This window comes from Triticum dicoccoides, chromosome 3A (genome assembly GCF_002162155.2).
Source record: "Triticum dicoccoides isolate Atlit2015 ecotype Zavitan chromosome 3A, WEW_v2.0, whole genome shotgun sequence".
Taxonomy (NCBI): Eukaryota; Viridiplantae; Streptophyta; class Magnoliopsida; order Poales; family Poaceae; genus Triticum; species Triticum dicoccoides.
Window position 1 is genome coordinate 165,803,610 of NC_041384.1, and position 17,267 is coordinate 165,820,876.

Genomic DNA, 17,267 nt, shown 5'->3' on the forward strand with positions numbered 1-17,267 from the left:
CTCATCGATCTTCGACGGCGCGCCCAACTGTGGGCCTACCCGGTCAAAGTTGTGCATTGGAATTTTGAACATCATAGACCATCCTTTTCACTCATATATATATTTGGGCCACATGCTGGTGTGGTTGTCTTCTGACCTTTCCGACGTTTTTTGCTGCAAAGACTCGGATGGCTCTCAACGGACACGGGTGTACTGGCTTAACCGTGTGCGATGCAAGTGCGCTATGAAATCAGCACGAATGAGCAAGCGCGATCAAGGGTCTAGGTAGTGATTAACCGTGTCCGATGCTAGTGGGCTGTGAAATCACCATGACTGCGCAAGCGCGAGCAGTGGTGGAGATAGTGGTTTAACCATGCATGATGCAAGTGCGCCGTGAATCACCACGACTGCCCAAGTGTGAGCAAAGGTGGAGGTACTTTCTTAACCGTGTGCGATGCAAGTGCACTGTGAATCACCACGACCGCGCAAGCGCAAGCAAAGGTGGAGGTACTAGCTTAACCGTGTGTGATGCTAGTGTGCTATAAAATCACCACCTGCGTAACCTAAATGCGGGTAGTTTATTCAGATTGAATTCCACGTCAAATCAAAAAACAAACTACCCGCCTTGAGCGTTGTAAAAATCGGCGGTTCGGCCGCACTTTTCCTTATTGTCATACACGCATATTCTTATTGGACCGTGGGTGCTCTTGGGTACTCCTGCCCCGCACCAATTCCTTTACCCAAATTTTAGTAGCTGTCGTACTTCAATCGTCGCCCCCACTCCTCCAACACCGACCTTATACTAAAATTGTATTAGCCGAGGCATTTGAACAGTCGCCCTCCCTCGTCCACCACCATCTCCACCCACCATTACTAAAATTTTCAATAGCCGTGGCGTATCCTAAAACACCATGCCGCCCCCTCCACACTCCCCCACCCGGCCCTCCTCCCCCCTCGAACCCTAGCTCGCCACCACCACCAACCCCTACCGGTCTGCCCGTTCCTCCTAGCTTAGATAATAAAGTTCAGGTTACCCAACGATTCCCATATCATCGCCCCACTCCCGTGAGTTTTTAGATGAGGCCTGCGGTGTCTCTTCCCGCCAGATCCACATCCACTGCTCCAGAATGTCGCAGCCTAAGCTCGACCACGTATCCCGGGTATCCCGACAAGACTTCGGCCAAGAAGAGGTTTATCATGGCCTCTCCGGCGGACGTTGGCGAGGTGTCCGCCATTCGCCCCAACCTATCGATCCCGGAGCAACACCTCATCGCGGAAGCCAACGAAGACGTTGACTACGTTGCCATGCCGAAGGCTTCACGTCAGCGGGCTAGCGTATTACTGTATCTCGAGAAAGCAGGCTACGACATTAAGCTCGTCAACAGCGACGGCTTCACGCGGGCCATCTCACACATTAAGTGGTCCATCCCCAACTCCTTTTGTTCAACCGCCATCGATCTCTTCGACGGCCCTGTCGCTAATCTCCTCCGCCACACGCTCAAGGATTTGCGATCCTTGTACACCATCGAGCCCATTTTTTCATTTCTGAAGAACACGTTCTACGGCGGCGGCTTGGGATCCTCAATTGCCAAGTCAGATATCATCAACCATGACCATGAGGAGGGAACCCACAAAGGTTCTTCCAAGGTTAAATAGTCCATCTGTGACATCAGAGAGCGCACCATGGGTCTGTGCTCTTCCAACTAGAAGGATCCCGTCCATGACATGTGAGGCAACATCCTATCAGAAAATCTTACCTTTTCTAGCTTACCAACCCATAGCCTTTTGTTGCAGTAGATTTTGCCATGTCATGTTTTAACTGTGTCATGTTTAATTATTTCAGTTATGCAAAAATCTAATGTTCAATAGGGCTATGTGATGTTTAAGTATGAATTGTCCACTTCAGTTTCACGAATGTCTATATTTGGTTGTTTATAGTGAGTAGATGCCTTGTTTATCTGTATTTGGTTATTAGGTTGGTTGGAGAGAGCATTTGTCCAGTTAACGAGCAGATGCCTTGTTTATCTGTATTTGGTTGTTAGGTTGGTTATAGTGAGCATTTGTCCAGTTATCAAGCAGATGCCTTATTTATCTGTATTTGGTTGTTAGGTTGGTTGCAATGAGCATTTGTCCAGTTTTCAAGCAGATTTATCTGTATTTGCTTGTTAGGTTGGTTGCAGTGAGCATTTGTCTAGTTTTCAAGCACATGCCATGTTTATCTATATTTGCTTGTTAGGTTGGTTGCAGTGAGTCTCTGTCCAGTTTTCAATGGCTATATTTGGTTGTTATACTAATCATTTATGCCTTGTTTATTTCAATCATTCACAATGTGATGTTCATTATGTGCAAGTCAGAATTGTGCCGCTTGATTACATCAATACCAGTTTGAACGGCTATATTTGGTTCCACTTATGCCTGGTGTAGTTAACACATGCCCTTTATTTCAGTTTTACACATTTATCTGGTGTGATGTTTAAGCATTACCTATGTTCTATTCATTTTGAATAATACTAGTTTGAATTGCAATATTTGATGGTTGTTAAGCCTGTTGTAGGTAACATTGCCTTCTATTTTATATCTGCTTTAACAACATGCTGAAACCAACACATTCAAGCTATCATTTGGAGATGATGTTGTTTACATTTGCTATATTTGTTTGATGTTAAGGTTGTTGTACTTATCATGCCTTTGCACTACTTATGCAGGACAACAACGGGAGTGGCCACCATTTTCCGCCGAGGTTAGTTTCATCCCTCGGCTTCTACTCCCCCCGTCATTTCATAATGTAGTGCATATAGATCTAGGCATGGACAGTTGTTAGCTTCTAATATTGACTTTTTTCTTGTAGGTACATATGCCCTTGGCAAGGATCCACGCATCGACCCTTTTTGCGTATGGGGCAATGAGATATTCATAAACAAGCATCAAGTGAGGAAACTGATAAGGATTATTAGCAAAAAGGTACGAACGGTGGCAAGCAAATTATTTGTTTACACTCCATCCAACACAATAGTGAGATGTAGGATGGTAATTACAAACTCTTCAACCTTCTCTTTTTACTGCCCATAATGAGTTGTCAGACAACAATGTCTGAATCTTTTTCATTCGCAGTGGTTCCCGAAGTAGGTTACTCAAGATTACCTTGCAAAGTACATGATTGGTGGACACGCAATGAAGGTTAAAGTATTTCATCCAGACTACAATGAGCATCGAGAAGTCCTAATGAACATAGTGAAGGATGGACGGGCAGCCATCACAAGGAGTTGGCCTAGAGTCCTGTGCACATTACGCATGGAGGAGGGCACAATATGGGCATTCCGCTTCACCTTCTCCAGCAACCAGAATGTCTTCGCCTCTCTCTTTACAGTCTTTAGTACAACTGTGGTTCGTCATTCTTTACTTGGTGCTTCTGTAGTTCTTCAGTATATGTACTTGTGCATCGAATTATGCATTCATGGTTGAACCTATATTTGTAATAAACATGGTTCGTTATGAAATAAGTGATTGCCTACTTGAAAATTCAAAATATGTGATTTTCAAATTAGGTATTAAATTATGGATTACACTGCGCACAGTTTGCGAAAGCGAAACATCTGCGATAGACATGGAGATCAGACATGTTTCTCGGATCCACTACGTGTGCGATCAATCTCTACTGCACACACAATCAGCCAAGAAAAAACGTGTGTGATTAATGATAGCATCGCACATAGTTCTTTCTTATTAAATGTTTGCGAAAGTAACCTTATCACACACGCTTTGCAATTATGGACTGTTTATGATGTTGTGCGCAACGCAAGCGTTTGGTCGTAGAAGAACGCGTGCAATAGGTCTTCATCTGACGCGGGTATGACACATGAATTGTGTGGGATGTATTCAAGCTTCACATACAGTTTTGTAGGGACAACTGTATGCGCTCTTACATCAAATCGCATACAGTCGAGGAAAAGTAAATGTGTGTGATTGTCTGCTTCTATAATCGTGAACTGTTTGTGATGGGTCGTGCATCGTAAACGTAGCACCATAGAATACCGACTGTGATGGCAATGCGAGCACAAACGAGTTGCAAGGATGAAGCGTTTCAGATATTCGAGATATCAGAAACAGTTTTATAGGGACAATTGTATGCATCAAGGCTCCCTATCCCCGACAGTTTCTAGGCCGTGTGGGAAGGACTCCCTATCGCAGTCACTCACTTGGCGATGGTTCAAAACACCGTCGCGAAAAGGGGTTAAAAACCGTTTGTATAGCACCTCGCTCTACTGGTGGTACCGCTCAGACAAGCAGTACTTCTGCTGGCATGGTAGTTTCAGCCGTAACTTGCAACTGTGAAACTCAAGGAGGCAGTAGTGACGCCAGAGTGGTACTACCGCTCCCACCAGTGGTACTACTGCTAGGTGTTGCGTGTACAGGTGAAACCGCGGGTAGTAGAGAAGGGAAGAGCGGTACTAGTGCTCGGAGCGGTACTACCGCCCACTACTGCCACTCTAATTCCGCGCAGAGGAAAAATGTATCCAGAGGCTAAAATATAAGCGGCAGTAGCAGCGGTAGTGAACGGACGATATTACCGCTTATAAGTGGTACTACCAACCACTATTGTCGCTCTACTTCCGCTCGAGGGAAAGCGCTATACAGAGAGAAAAACATAAGTGGTACTCCATATGCTAGCTCATAGCGGAAGTACCGCATAAGCGGTATTACCGTGGAGCTGGGCGGAACTACCGCTTGGGAGCTGAAAAACTGCCCAGGCATAGAAGGAAGCAAGCGAGACTGAAACTGCCATAACTTCTATATATGAGCTCCAAATTGAGCAAACTCAAGCTTGTTATAGTAAGAAGTGGCAGTAGAAAAATTCCTAAGGATATAGAGGTGTGAAACCTCCATTAGAGAAGAACTGGTAAAAACCCCAACATTGAAAACATCATAGAAGAAGCATGTGAACTCCATTTTCGATGATCTCGAGGAGATGACCATAAGCTATAAAACTGACAAAGAGAAACACCAAACAAGAACCAACAAAGATGATGCAAATATGCAATGGTTTGAGATCTCTATGAACGATATGATCAAGCTACTCACTCGAGAGCCCCCTTGATAGTACGGAAATCGATCATACAACCCGGTCTGCCAACTACCACCACGAGACCGATAAAGTAAAAAACCTATCAAGGGCAAACCTTTGCCTTGCTCATAGTCCACTCGAGCTAGATGATGACGATCTTGACTTCCTCAAGTTGGACCTCCCTTGTTGATTGCATTGGCTCTATGAAGACTAGCTGATTGCTCCCCCATACACCACTATGGGTGAGCCACTTTTCGGCATATCTTCACAAGTCCATTGCCACCACAATGGACGACAAGCTTCAAGCATGATCTCTTCGTGATGCTCCACTTGAACTTGCACACCGCAACCTTGATGACGATCACCACTTGATGTCATCCTCCATGATTGTATGATATCTTCCTCTTGACCAAGACCATGGAAACATGCCTAACCCCACATAGAACTCTCACGTAGACCATGGGTTAGTACACAAAGCGTTATGGATAATGCTTACCACACCATGGTATCACTTGATCCCACTCGATACATCTTCTACACTTTGTGTGTTGATCAACTTGAATCACTCCCTATACTTAGTCTTGATCAACCTTAAATCTTTCCAACTCTCTTCATTAGGATGATGTCTTGAAGGTAAACATGAATGTTCACACAATCTTCTTCTTCAAGACATGCTTACGATAAGCTCAACTCTCACAAGACCAATCTTTAGATAATTCCTTGAATAGCACCTTGGTCAACACATAAACTCCTTGAAACCAACAAATGAACTTCAAGAAAAGCCTATGGACAAATCCTACGAATATAACTCAAGGAAACCATTAGTCCATAGAAATTGCCATCAATTACCAAAACCAACATGGGGCACCGCATGTTCTTTCAAATGTGCATATGGTGTCATATTTCCTATCCAAGGCTCTTAGGATCTTCGTGATATGAATTTTTCTATCACTCTTCACTTCCTAAGCTTGCAATCTCATTGGTGATGAGAGCTAGCCTAGAGTACATTTCGGCAATGCCTTCACTATCCTTCATCTTGAACTTGTCAACCAAAGTATCCCAAATCCGCGTGGCATTCTCAAGGCAACTAGTTTTTTTGAATTCCTTAGGGTACAAACCATTCAAGAGTATGTCACATGCTTGTGCATTGTATAGTAACATCCTCAACTCCTCGATAGGGGCTTCACGATCCAGTACCTTCCCATCCTCAAAGAACTCACCTTGCAAGCCAACACGAACAACACCCCAAACAATGGGGTTATGACCAAGAATATGCATTTTATCTTATGCTTCCAACTAGCAAAATTAGTACCATCAAAGGAAGGACCTCTATGGTGATAACTACCCTAAGTACAAGCCATGCTTCTCCTTGGTGTTTAAACCAAAGAAATGGAGACTGATGACCCACAAGTATAGGGGATCAATCATAGTCCTTTCGATAAGTAAGAGTGTCGAACCCAATGAGGAGCAGAAGGAATCGATAAGCAGTTTTCAGCAAGGTACTATGTCAAGTGTTGTAAAGTAGTTGTGAAAAATAGTTTGGTAGTAAGGTAATTCATAGTAAGTAACAAGTAACAAAAGTAACAATGTGCAGCAAGGTTGCCGGATCATTTTATTGCAAAGGACAAGTGGAAATTACTTCTTATAGTGAGCAAAATGTTCTTGAGGACACATGGGAATTTCGTCTAGTTAACTTCATCATGATTCATTGACTCACGTTCACTGCTTTGATAAGTTTTTATGTGGGTCGACCGGTGCTACGGTGTTGTTCTTACTTAAAAAACTACCCACTTATGATTACCCCCTCTCGCAAGCATCTGCAACTGCAAAAGAAGAATTAAGATAAATCTAACCATACCATGAAACATTGTTGAGGAAATCGTTAACTGGTAGCTGCTCTATTGGCTAGCGAATAGGGGATTAATAGGCTAATTGGCAAGTTAGTCGGCCATTTAATCAATTATTCAGCCGATTTATCAGTTTATCGGCTCGATGATCCTATGAGTAGGGATTGATCGGCAAGTTAACTGGTATCGAATGAATTCTTGAATATGGTCATGAAACATATGGATCCAAATCATCCCCTTACAGAATAGTACATAAACTAGGGTTTAAGCTTCTGTCACTCTCGCAACCATCATCTACTTACTAATTCCACAATACCTTCCCCTAGGCCGAAGCATGGTAATGTGTTGTGTAGTCGACGTTCACGCGGCAGGAAGAATAACATAACACATCATTCAAAACATTGAACAAAAGCTAACTTCACATGATTACTTATAAAAGACTTCTCACATGTCCTCAAGAACAACGTAACTACTCACAAAGCATATTCATGTTCATGGTCAGAGGAGAATAATATTTGATTAACAATCTGAACATATGATCTTCCACCAAATAAACCAACTAGCATCAACTACAAGATGTAATCAACACTACTAGCAACCCATAGGTACCAATATGAGGTTTTGATACTAAGATTGAATACAAGAGATTAACTAGGGTTTGGAGATGAGATGGTGCTAGTGAATATGTTGATGGAGATGAGTCATCCCATGATGAGAGGAGCATTGGTGATGACGATGGCTTCGACTTGCCCCTCTAGAGGGAAGTACCCCGGCAGAATCGCTCCACCGGAGAGCAAACGTGATCCTGCCCTGGTTCCACCTCAAGGCAGTGGCGCTTCATCCCGGAAGTCTTTCTCTTATTTATTTTCTAGGGAAAATGGCTTCTTATAGCAGAAGATGGGAATCGGTGGACCTCTATGGGCCCCACTGGCACCTGGGCATGCCCCTAGGGGTAGGGCACGCTCCCTGCTTTGTGGGCCCACCAAGGGTCTTCTTTGGTACTTCTTTTTCCAGTATTTTATATATTCCATAATAATTCTTCATAAATTTTTAGGTCATTTGGAGCTCCAAAGAATAGCTATCTCTGTTGTAGCTTTTTCAGACTCAGAATTCCAGCTGCCGGCAATCTCCCTCTTCAAGTGTATCTTGCATTTAAGAGAGAAAAGGCATTAGAATTGCATAATAAAGTGAAATATTGATCTAAAACATTATAAATAACAATAGGAAAACATGATGCAAAATGGACATATCAACTACCCCAAGCTTAGACTTCACTTGTCCTCAAGCGAATACCGAACTCGATAATCCTGACCACGGGTTTATAGAAAGAGGAGCCGATAAAACAAAATATGGACATGGAAGCATCATGATCATTATTATAACAACAAGTATTAATCATAAAACTTCCCATGATCAAGTAACAATTCACCCACAAGCTAAAGTATAAAGAATAAACTTTCTTGAAAACTAACGAACTATCTTCTCAGTCATCAAAGCAATTGCAATTCATTATATTTCTAGGAAGGGCCTATGTAAGAGCTTTTGGTTTAGCAAACTCCACATACTCAACTATCTTCCATGATAGTCGACACTCAAAGCAAAAAATTTAGAACAAACTGCTTCAATCAGACACAAAGGAATACGAGGGTTTAATGTTTCACCTCCCAACTTATTTATCTCAGGGAAAATGTCAACAAAATAAATCATGATTACCTATATTCAACTAGATATATGTGCTTGGATAATTCCCTACCACATAATGCTTGCCAAGTGGAGAATAATTGAGGTTGGAATAGGAATAAATATTTTTGACCCTTGCATGAAAGTAAAGAATCAACATTGAAAAATAGGATCTTCGTAGAGGAAAGCACATGTTGTCGTGCGCTTTTAAGTTGGATGTGCAAGCTCTTAATGCAAAGGGACATCACTTTGTATTGCCCCTTATGATAGCAACCTTTATTGAACAATCTGTTGCTTTTATTGCGTTACCATCATAAGTCCGTACAAATGCTTATTTTCCCTTATATAATAAAAGATCATACATATTTAGGATAAATTTTTATTGCTTTGCACCGATGCAACTTACTTGAGGGATCTTGTTCAATCCGTAGGTAGATATGGTGGACTCTCATGACAAGAAACTGGTTTTAAGGGTATTTGGATGAACAAGTAGTAACTCTATTTAGTACATAAATTTTTGGCCAGCAAAACAATATAACCTCTATGCAAATATAAGCAAACATAATTCATTATGTTATCTTCCTTGTCCAGCATTAACTATTTGATCAGGCTTGAAAATAATTAATGGGGGTCACAATCATAGAAGATGTCCAAGATAGTATATTTATTTGTGAAATCTCTCTTCCTTTATTATTCTTTCATGAATTGCATCAATGACCAATGCAATGTTTGTCACCTTCCAATAAATTTTATCAATTACACCCTTTTATGTAAAGTCATTACTCCCCATGGGATTAGCATACGAACTTTTTATTATTTATTCTATGATTGATGCAAAAGAGTAAAAGAAAGAGAATACTCAAACTCACACTACTCTTTATTATAACTTTCACGCATTACTACATAGAAAGAACGATCATGAAGCAAGCACTCGAAAAGTACTTCATACTAATACTTTTATTCTTATAGATCCCGAAATAGCTAAGGGTCGAACTAAGATAGATAATAATGATAGAAGTGATGGTGATACAATATCGGGGCACCTGCCCCAAGCATGGAACAAGCCAAGGGTGGTCCTCATACCCGAGTACTCAAGTTTCCTTTCTCAGTGGTGGTGGAGATGAAGTGGTTGGGCTGTTATTCTTCACAATGTTTATGACGATCTCATTCAAGCTCTGAATCTCACGAAGCAAGTATTGAATCGTGGCGGCACTATTTTGCACTTCTATCACTATATGCTTATTCTCGGGCCACAGTTAGCCTTTTCCTGCATCACTTTCACTGGCATGAGAAATATCCCAATTGGAGGGTATATGCATGCGGGGGGTATCTGAATCCCATAATTATGAATCAAGTTATCACTGGTTCAGAAACGTCCTACAAATGGCTTTACCCCTTTCTGCGACGGAGTTCTACACCATCGCCTTGCTTGTGTGTGCGATAGGGGCTTCTTCCCACATGACCTAGAAACCGTCTGTGATAGGTCCTCCAGTCACACACGCGTGGCAAAAAGAGCTCGTGTGCGATCGTTCGAGCCACAGACAATTATACAGGCCCAATAATTTTCGTTCATATGTACATCTCACATAGTGAATCCTAGACAAACGTTTTTGTTCATATGTACATCACACACAATTTTTAGGTGAAAATGTCTGTTCAAGGTGGCCTAACACAAACATTTGTCAGGCGTAAGTCATGTGTGATTTTCATTGATCCAACATGCCTACTTTCTAGAAATTGTGTGGGTTGTTTGAGTTCATCGCCCATGATGTTTTCTGAGAAACCATCTGCAATAGGAAAACCCAATAAGCAGGCTAATTGGCCAATTAATAATCCATTTAGTAATCAAATTGATATTTCATATCAAACACACCATATATTTCATATCTATATTATGGCAACCAAGATTTCATAATTGAATTACATCAGAGTACAACATCAGATAGCTTCAACACTCGGTTACATCATATAGGCATATAGCTAGCTATCCCATTACACAAGAACACCAATTTCACATGCAACATCTAAAACCTTTGGAAAGTAGCATCGTACATGGTAAATAGATAGATGAATCTCATCTAAAAAACTACTGAAGTGGAAGGCTAATATTGAGCCTTCAGTGATGTTGAATGTCCTTGCAACTTTAGACTGGTGGCTGTGGATAATTGCCCGGACAACATTCGTCCTCTTGAGGAAGACTTCAATATTGTATCGTGGGTATTGAATGAATACCTTCCTCGCCTCTTAACCATGCAGGTGGTCTGAGAGGTAATCATCGATGAACTGCTTTGGAAAAAGGCTAAAAACAAATATATGCACAAATATTGTTCTAAATTTTGAAATGGTTCCAAAGGAAAAAGAACAAGGTAAAAGAGTTAGTACCATCCTATATTTGACTAATGTCTTCTTCATTGTGCAAATAAAGATCTTGTTGTTATTCGTTGCTAGTTTCTTTATCCTAACAATCTTTCTGAGTTTCTTGACTTGACTGATATTCATGGACATCTCATTTCCCCATATGCAAAACGGGTCGCATAGTGGATCTAAACCTCTGACAGCAGGACCTACATGTGCAAGACCAAATTGTTAAAAAATTAAAAATTAGAATAGTTCCTGCAATTGCACAATAATGTGTTGTTAGCCGTAGGACCCTGCATGTGCAAACCTCGATGGTAAACCTCAGTGCCTCCCATTGTTTCCCCGCAACACATATAAGGAAGATATTGGTCAGGTTAAGTGAGAGTCAGCATACTATTAGTAGAATATGTTAATGAAAAATAAACAAATTAAAAATCCAGCTGATTAATTTGAGCCGCGTGGAAAAGCAAGTTAACCAAACAAAATTATATCCACAAAAAATGAGCATCACATTGTAGAATTGAACCAAACAGTTAAGTGGATAGCACAACAAATGAACCAAAAAGTTAATTGAGCACCACATTGCAGAATAGAATGTGTACTAGAAGATCAGACAGTTAACAAACCAAACATGCTTAAGAACTACTAGGAAATATATCAATTGTTGAACCAAAATGTTAACTGAACATAACATTTCAGAAGATCGGATTCCATATTAACATTATAGAGGACAACTCACTAGAAGGCATCGGCGGCGGCCTCGAGAAAAAACCACGAACTATCATTTAAAGTAGCCAACCATGTCGTGGCATCCGCGTGATGTCTGCTTGAACTACGTTCGTATTTCTCCAAAGAGGAAGGGATGATGCAGCACATCAACAGTAGGTATTTCCCTCAGTGATGAGACCAAGGTTATCGAACCAGTAGGAGAACTACGCAACACTACGTGAACGGCACCTACACACAAATAACAAATACTCGCAACCCGATGTATTAAAGGGGTTGTCAATCCCTTTCGGGTAACGACGCCAGAAATTAGCAAACGGACATGATAAAAATATGATAGATGGGATAAATAGATCTCGAATAAAATAAAGTACATCAAGATATTTTTGTATTTTTGGTTTAATAGATCTGAAAATAAAAGCAAATAAAAGTATATTGCAAAGGCAAATATGATAAAGAAGAGACCCGGGGGCCGTAGGTTTCACTAGTGGCTTCTCTCGACAAAAATAGCAACGGTGGGTAAACGAATTACTGTTGGGAAATTGATAGAACTTCAAATAATCATGAAAATATCCAGGAAATGATCATTATATAAGCATCACGTCCAAGATTAGTATACCCACTCCTGCCACATCTACTACTATTACTCCACACATCGACCACTATCTAGCATGCACCTAGTGTATTAAGTTCATGGAGAAACGGAGTAATGTAATAAGAACGATGACATGATGTAGACAAGATCTATTTATGTAGAAATAGACCCCATCTTGTTATCCTTAATGCCAACGATACATACATGTCGGTTCCCCTTCTGTCACTTGGATCAAGCACCGAAAGATCGAACCCATCACAAAGCACCTCTTCCCATTGCAAGATAAATAGATCAAGTTGGCCAAACAAAACCCAAATATCGGAGAAGAAATATGAGGCTATAAGCAATCATGCATATAAGAGATCAAAGAAGACTCAAATAAATTTCATGGATAAAAAGATAGATCTAATCATAAACTCAAAGTTCATCGGATCCCAACAAACACACCGCAAAAAAGAGTTACATCATATGGATCTCCAAGAGACCATTGTATTGAGAATCAAAAGAGAGAGAGGAAGCCATCTAGCTACTAACTACGGACCCATAGGTCTACAAAAGACTACTCGCGCATCATCAGAGAGGCACCATTGGGCATGATGAACCCCTCCGTGATGGTGTCCAGATAGGATCTGGTGGTTTTGGAACTTGCGGCGGCTGGAATTGATTTTCGTCGACTCCCCTAGGGTTTCTGGAATATTGGGGGTACTTATGGAGCAAAGAGGCGGTTCGGGAGGCCACCAAGGTAGGCACAACCCACCAGGGCGCGCCAGGGCCTCCAGGCGCGCCCTGGTGTCTTGTGCTCACCTCGGGCTCCCTCTTCGGTACTTCTTTGGCCCACTGGATGTCTTCTGGTCCAAAAAATCCACAAAAAGTTTCACTGTGTTTGGACTCCGTTTGATATTGATTTCCTGCGATGTAAAAAAACATGCAGAAAACAACAACTGACACTTGGCACTATGTCAATAGGTTAGTACCAAAAAATGATATAAAATGATGGTAAAACATCCAAGAATGATAATATAACAGCATGGAACAATCAAATATTATAGATACGTTGGAGACGTGTCAGCATCCCCAGGCTTAATTCCTGCTCATCCTCGAGTAGGTAAATGATAAAAACAGAATTTTGGATGTGGATTGCTATCTAACATGTTCATCACATATTATTTTCTTTGCAGCATGGACATTTGGACTTTTATATGGTTCAAAGCAATAGTCTAGTTTTGACATGAGACTTAAATAATCAAGCATATCAACAAGCAACCATGTCTTTTAAAATATCAATGCTAAAATAAGTTATCCCTAGCCCATTATGCTCAATCATTGATCCATTCATGAAACACACTCGCATATTAGCTACACATAATGCTCAAGTACGATCATAGTGCCCCTTAGTTGGTGCTTTATAAGAGAAGGTGGAGACTCAAATTAAAAATAAAAATTGCATAAAGTAAAAGAAAGGCCCTTCACAGAGGGAGGTAGGGATTTGCAGAGGTGGTAGAGCTCAAAGCGAAAAACATAGATAAAAACATTTTGGGAGGCATGCTTTTCTTGTCAATGAGAACAATCGAGCAGTTCCCAATACTTACAATGCTAGATATATCATAGGCAGTTCCCAAATAGAAATTAAAGTTTATTCCTTTTTAACCATACTTTCACTTTCCATGGATAGCCGTATCCACGGGTGCCTTCCATACCAACACTTTCCAAGGAATTTATTATTTATCAACATAAAGTAAATTCATTTTTCATTTCGGGACTGGGCATTCCTAATACCTTTGCCTTACTCTCGTGCAATGACAAGTGAATAAACACTCACATAACATATCTAGCATGGAAATATATTAGCCACCCCCTGCCATTTCATGAGAGGTACGAGCGCACAAAAGAGAAATTTATTTTGAAAATTAGAGATGGCAGATACAAATTTGCTTAGAACGGCACAGAAATACCGCATATAGGTAGGTATGGTGGACTAATGTGGCAAAACTGGTTTAAAGGGTTTTGGATGCACAAGTAGTGATCATACTTACTGCAAAATGAAGGCTAGCAAAAGAATGAGAAGCAACCAACCAAGAAACAAAAAAATCTCATAAGCGAGCATTAAGCATAATTAACACCGAATAATGCACCACAAGTAGGATGTGCTTTCATTGCATAACTATTGAATTTCATGCTTGCATAGGGAATCACAAACCTTAACACCAATATTCTTACTAAAGCATAATTACTCATCAACATGACTCACATATCACATCATCATATCTCACTACTATTACAAGGAATCAAGTTTATTTTGTCCAATGATCTTCATGAAAGTTTTTATTATATCCTCCTTGGATATCTATCACTTTGGGACTAATTTTCATGTGTTGCTTTTGATGAGCTCAAACAAATATAAGTGAAGATCATGAGCATAATATTTCTTTCTCTCAAATTAATCTAAGTGAAGCAAGAGGGAATTTCTTAAAAAAATTACTAACTCTCAAATAAATCTAAGTGAATCATGAGAGCATTTCTTCAAAAATAACAAAGCACACCGTGCTCAAAAAGATATAAGTGAAGCACTACAACAATTCCATAGATCATAAAGATTTAAGTGAAGCACAGAGAGCAATTCTAACAAGTCATGTCATAATTTTGGCTCTCTCAAGTAGGTGTGTCCAGCAAGGATTCAAGACTTAAAAAACAAATCAAAACAAGCAAAGACTCATATCATACAAAACGCTCCAAGCAAAACTCATAGTATGTGACGAATAAAAATATAGTTCCGAGTAAAATACCGATGGTCGTTAGAAGAAAGAGGGGATGCCACTCGGGCATCCCCAAGCTTAGTTGCTTGCTTCTCTTTGGATAATAGCTTGGGATCCTATGGGCATCCCCAATCTTAGGCTCTTCTTACTCCTTATTCCTTCACCCATCGTAACATCACCCAAAACTTGAAAACTTCAATCACACAAAACTCAACAAACCTTCATGAGATATGTTAGTATAAGAAAGCAAATCACTACTATAAGTACTGTTGCAAACCCATTCATATTTTATTCTTGCATTATATCTACTGTATTCCAACTTTTCTATGGCAAAAACTCTTCAAAGAAAACCATAGAATCGTCAAAACAAGCACACAACGCAAAGAAAACAGAATCTCTCAAAAAACAGAACAATCTGTAGCAATCTGGATATTTAGAATACTTATGTAACTACAAAATTCTGAAAAATTAGGAACACATAAACAATTTGTATATTAATCTTCTGCAAAAAGAATTGGTATTTTATCACGCTCATGTTAAGAATGAGAATTATTTTCGTGAGCGCAAAAGTTTCTGTTTTTCGGGAAGATCAAATCAACTATCACCCAACATGATCTTAAAGGCTTTGCTTGGTACAAACAGTACTTAAAACACACAAAAAACACAATCATAATAGTAGCATAATTGTTCAAACACTAAAGAACAGAAAGCAAAAGGCAAAATAAATTTTATTCATTGGGTTGCCTCCCAACAAGCGCTATCGTTTCATGCCCCTAGCTAGGCATAAAGCAAGGATCTAAGTATTGTCATCTTTGTTTTTAGATCCATAAGATGCCATCATGATAGATTCATATGGTTGCCTAATTCTTGTCCTAGGGAAGTGTTCCATACCCTTCCTTAGTGGAAATTGAAATTTAATATTGTCTTCTTCCATATCAATCATGGCACCAATAGTACGTAAAAACGGTCTACCAAGAATAATTGGACAAGACGGATTGCAATCAATATCAAGAACAATAAAATCTATGGGCACATAATTCCTATTTGCAAGAATAAGAACATCAGTAATTCTTCCCATAGGCTTTTTAATAGTAGAATCCGCCAAGTACAAATTTAGAGAACACTCTTCAATATCAGTAAGACCAAGCACATCACATAAAGATTTTGGAATTGTAGAAACACTAGCACCCAAGTCACATAAAGGAAAACACTAATAATTTTTAATCTTGACTTTGATAGTAGGTTCCCATTCATCATGTAATTTTTTAGGAATTGAAACTTCTAATTCCAATTTTTCTTCCAAAGCTTTCACCAAAGCATCAACAATATGTTTAGTAAAAGCTTTATTTTGTTCATAAGCATGGGGTCAATTCATCATGGATTGCAACAAAGAAATACAATCAATCGAAGAGCAACTATCATAATTAAAGTCTTTGTATTCCAAAAGAGTGGGCACATCACTAGTTAAAGTTTTGACCTCTTCAAACCCACTTTTATCAATTTTCTCAACAAGATTTTGAACCTCCGAATTATCGGAACACCTTCTAGCTAAAGTTGACTCTTCTCTAGTCCCTTTTTCATCAATCTTAACTTTACTAAATAGGGAATCAATAGAAGAAACACCAATCACTTTAAGATCTTTATCACTTTTATCTTCTAACGAGTTTGGTTTAGCAGCCATTTGATTTACTAGGGTAGCTTGTGCATCGGATATTTTGCCTAGCAAAGTTTCAGCAAAATCATACTTGGATTGGAGATTGCAGACTTCTCTACTAATATCATCAAGTTGTTTCGTTATAGCATCTAGCATAACAGAGTGTTCCTTAAGTTCTTTGGTAAAATATTTATTGTGCTCAAACTGTGTAGTCTATATTCCTTAGTACTTTTCTCAATTTCAAGCAAAATATTGGGGTAAGGAACATCATAATATTTTCTTTGAGGCATCATGACTATGCAAACAAGAACGCACGCAAAAACAGATCTAACGAGAAAACAACGAACGAAAAAGAGGGCGAATAAAACGGCAAATTTTTGTGAAGTGGGGGAGAGGAAAACGAGAGGCAAATGGCAAATAATGTAAATTGCAAGGAGATGAGATTTGTGATTAGGAACCTGGTAGGTGTTGATAATGTCTCCCCGGCAATGGCGCCAGAAATTCCTTTTGATGTCTGCATGAACTATGTCGGTATTTCCCCAAAGAGGAAGGGATGATGCAGCACAACAACGGTAGGCATTTCCCTCAATGATGAGACCAAGGTTATCGAACC